This window comes from Nannospalax galili, unplaced genomic scaffold (assembly GCF_000622305.1).
Source record: "Nannospalax galili isolate Female #2095 unplaced genomic scaffold, S.galili_v1.0 scaffold52, whole genome shotgun sequence".
NCBI classification, from domain to species: Eukaryota; Metazoa; Chordata; class Mammalia; order Rodentia; family Spalacidae; genus Nannospalax; species Nannospalax galili.
This window is the reverse complement of record NW_008334003.1, coordinates 2844707-2849117: the sequence shown is the minus strand read 5'-3', so window position 1 is coordinate 2849117 and position 4411 is coordinate 2844707.

Sequence of the window (4411 nt, the reverse complement as noted above, 5' to 3'; positions counted from 1 at the left end):
GTAAGTGCTGGGGATAAAAACTGAGGTCCTTTATTGTCCAAGCCATATCTCTAGCCCAAATTATTGTCAGTCATTTGAAAGACAAGAACAGTGGCTCCTTGCCTGCAAGAAGTTTTTAATCTGTAGCTACAAACAAGATAGTTGCTCATAAAATGTAGTAATATGTATAATGAGTGAGTCAGTCACAGAACAATAGAGGGTCAGGGAGCATGGCTAGCATTCTAGGCCTCACACCAAGCAAAATTTATAAACCAGGTAGCACGACTTGCCTTTATTTTAAACTTTTCATGCACAGGACCATTTGGAATAGAAATATTGGAAATAAGGAACACATTCCAACCTTTCGAATGATTTGAAACTATAAATTAATTCTACATTATCTGCTATGTTATTTTGAAGTAATACAATTGATTATTCCAGAAGAAAATTATATATTCTGAGGCCAATGATGTTATAAGAAATATTCTGGACAACATCCCTACCTACTCTCTGTGTTCCAGTGGTTTCCTGTCCTTTCATATCTACTTAGTTAAGCACATTATGAGGTGTAGCTTCTTATATAAACATAAACCACATGAAGGCTTGTTTGGTATTCACAGGAGCAGGTAATAGTGTTTAGAACTGATAATAAATGAATAAGCCTCTTTACTTGGACTGTGACAAGCTTGGCTTCTGCTATTCCACAGCTCAAAAAGTGTGGCTTCCCTTTGGTTTTTTGGAAAATGTCAATCTTTTCCTGCTTCAGGCTTTACAAGCACCTTCTGTCTTCTAGGAGGACTCTCTGTTCCCTCCGTTACTAGCAGGTCTGCTGGTCTACTGTCTCCTCAGAGAGCATGTCTCTGACCACCCTGTCTAAAGTGAGTGTCCTCTGCTAGAAGCTGAGTTCTTTGTTTCATGTAGCCTGTTGTTTTTCTCCTCTGCAGCTGTATAGTAGAATTCCTGAGGGCAGACACACTTCTTACTGTCCAGGCTCATAACTGCAGTGCCTAGCACAGTTCTAGATGCATGTAAACAATCAAGAAAGAATACTGATGCGTAACATACATTCACTAGTGACATTTACTCTTGGGCTGGAATGAATGTATCTATGTGTATATCTGTGTATATATATTCATATATATCTATAGATGCTATTTTGCAATTTATAATAATTATTAAACGTACAGGCTGTAACTCTCCATCTGTCTTAGTTACTTTTCTGTTGCTATGATAAAAAGAGTTTATTTAGTTTAGGTCCCAGGTTCCAGAGGGATTAGAGTTTGTCATGGTAAGGTAGCTATAGCAGGAAAGAAAGCCAAGTGCTCATACCTTCAAGTAGGCACAGGAAGCAGAGAGCCACTGGAAATCAAGCAAGGCTTAAGAACTCTCTGAGCCCACCCCCAGTGACACACTTCCTTCAGCAAGGCCGCACTTCCTAAAACCTCCCAGAACAGTGCCACCAACTGAGGACAAAGTGTCCAAATACTTGGAGCCAATGGGGATGTTGTCATTCAAACCACCACACCATCCTTTTATTTTCACTGATGTAGCAGTTCGGTTTACTGGATAGAGATCCACTTCAGTGTTTATGAGTGAGTGGAGGAGAGAGCATGGTTCTTCAGGATGAACTGTCCCATTTGTGAAGGTGAAGTCAGTGGAAACTTCCAGAAAGCACCCATGCTGATGACTTTCACAGTTTACCATTTTGGTTTCCTTGATCATGTGAAGTTTTTGAAATACTCTCCCCTCTTTCTGTCCTTCTTCTGATCCCTCTCCTCTGTATCAAATGTTTCTGGATATGAGAATGTTAAAAATCTCACATTGGACTTATTCCCTTGAAAATTCTATTTGCAAAACATTTAAAAACAATTTATGTGACATTTAACTTATTGTACTTATGCATGATCATTGTATAATGAAAATTATGATTCATTTTAGTCTTCGGCTTCACCTCTACAAAGGGAAGATCAGAGAACGCCTTTTTGGTGTTGACACCCTTGTGAATGCTTTATTTACAATGAGCATCTCAGAAATGTCATCCTTTTATAATGAGGACACTGGAGCAATGATGATTATACCAAGAGCAATTTGTAGATGATCATAGAGCACATGTGTCCCAAAATGACATCAGCCTGGGCCCACAGAGCTCATGGTGGCAAGAAGAAATGTTCTGACTCAATGCCTTTCACCACTTTGCTGAAATTTCAGTCCACCTTGTCACAATAGCCAGAGGGTATCACTATAAAGTGTCATTTGCTTTTGATTGGTCATCTCATTTCTCGAACCTCAGCATGGCAGTCATATCCTTTGCCAGCCCAAGGGGTTTCTATTTGTCATCTGTCTCAACATTCCTGATCCCTCAATTTACAATGCCAGCTCTCTGTTCTTCTCTAGGCTGGCCTGTGCCTGTGCTATAACAGGAAGCACCAACTGAGCCCTGAGCTCTGATGTGCTGTAGAAACTCAGGCCCCAATTGTACTCCTGATTCTGAAGAGGACTCAAGCGTTTCTAGTCCGTACTTTATTCCTGGAGCTCTGGCACAAACTTCCTTCAGGACTGGTCTAGGTCTTTGCCATTCAAAATCTAGTCTGTGGACCATTTGTAAAGGTGCCATCTGTAAAGGTATCATACCATGCTACACTATATTTATTACCAGTGCAGACTCTTAGGCTCTGCCCAGCCTATGGAATTAGAATCTGTATTGTAATGAGATTCTTGGATGATGTATGTGTAGCACAGTGAGATCTGACAAACATCAGGAAATGATCAGATTGGGTTTTTTTACTTCTCTCCAATTCATACTGAGTTGCTTCCTCTTCTCTTGCCTCCCAGGCTATGGGATAATTAAGTTTCATAATGTCCTAAAGGACTTATTTTTCTGGACAACAAAAATCCCCTTGTGAAGTCTGCCTCAGAGAATTTCTGAGCACAACAGTAACTTTCTTTCTTTTTATTGGTCTTTTTGAGACAGGGTCTCTGTAGCCCCAACTGGCCTGGAACTTGCTATGTAGACCAGGCTGGCCTCGAACTCATGGAGATCCACCTGCCTCTGTCTCCTGAGTGCTGGGATTAAAGGTGTGCAGCACCAACGCCTGGTGTGAAATGTTTTTTATGATTATCTGAATTTGTGATCCAGTCATATATATTATAGTAAAAAGAAATTACAGTAACACCCAAAGTACCATACATTAAATTTCTGTTGTGCTTTTGTCTGCTAAAAGCATTTTGATTTTCTAGGTTCTCAGTGAGTTGGGAAGAACTGATATTGTTGTGCCCATTTTCTGATAAACTGAGGCTCTTGGAGCTGTAGCTGAGCTCCCAGACAGCACCCAGAACATCTATTTGATTTCAGTTCTCCTTTCATTTCACAGACCAAACCAAGTAAGAGATGAATACAGGCAAGTGAGGGTGGATGTGGTTAGGATGAAACACAGATGTTGTTTAGAGGATTATTATTTTTTTTAATCACTTAAAAGGCTTAATATAAGCATTATGGCCCCAAGAACATGTCTTCATACCTTGAGGGCTCTTTCATGTACAAGTATTTATTAAACAGAAAAAAATTAACTGAGAAAAGTATTTCAAATGAGCTCTGCTGCTAGAAAACAGCTAAAATCAATACTGGCAACATTTTGACAGGCTTGCTTGGGTTAAAGCAGTCCGTATACAGTTCTATTATGTTTGAAATTACTAAAAGAATGACAACTTTGTGTTTGCATCTATTCAACTTATGTGCTCAAATGAATTTTTATTTCAAATGATGTTGGTATGGAAAAATGTTTTACACCAGCTCTGGAATAAATGCTCAGGTATATCCTAAGATTGCTGCACTCCCCAGTCAAAGGCAAACTGGTGATCAGGAGGAAGGCATCGCTTCACACCCTTACCCGGAAAACATACAAGATGAACTCGATTCATTTAAAACTTTGACCTTGTTCTGGTTCTCAAGGAGAAGTTCATTTGGCATTTTTGACAATGATTAACCATTTTCCTTGGGACATTTGGTTGTTTTGGGTGTCAAATGTAATAAGCCTTTTCCCATCGATGGGAAGGGGTGCCTAGCTCAGGGGAACCCAGAGACTCTCTTGTGGAAATATAGATGCTAAAGGGCAAGCTGGATGTTGGCCTAATAGGAAGCTTTTCCATGTGGAGTTTTTCTGTGCTCTGGATAAGCCAGCCTGATGGCTCACAGTTCTGTTCGCAGACCACACCTAAGTGCTGTGCACGCCAGTCGACCTGTGCTTCCTTCCACATTTCTGGCCACCTCCAGAAATGGTGCTCTTTTTGGTGCTCTTTCCCGCTTTCTCAGGAGCATTCTTGTTTTGATCCACACAGCTTCCAAAAATAATGGAACTTTTATGCATTTTGTTAATATGCTAATTTCCTTTTTATTCCCCCTCCTCCCTCCCTCCTCCTTCCTCCCCTCCTCCCC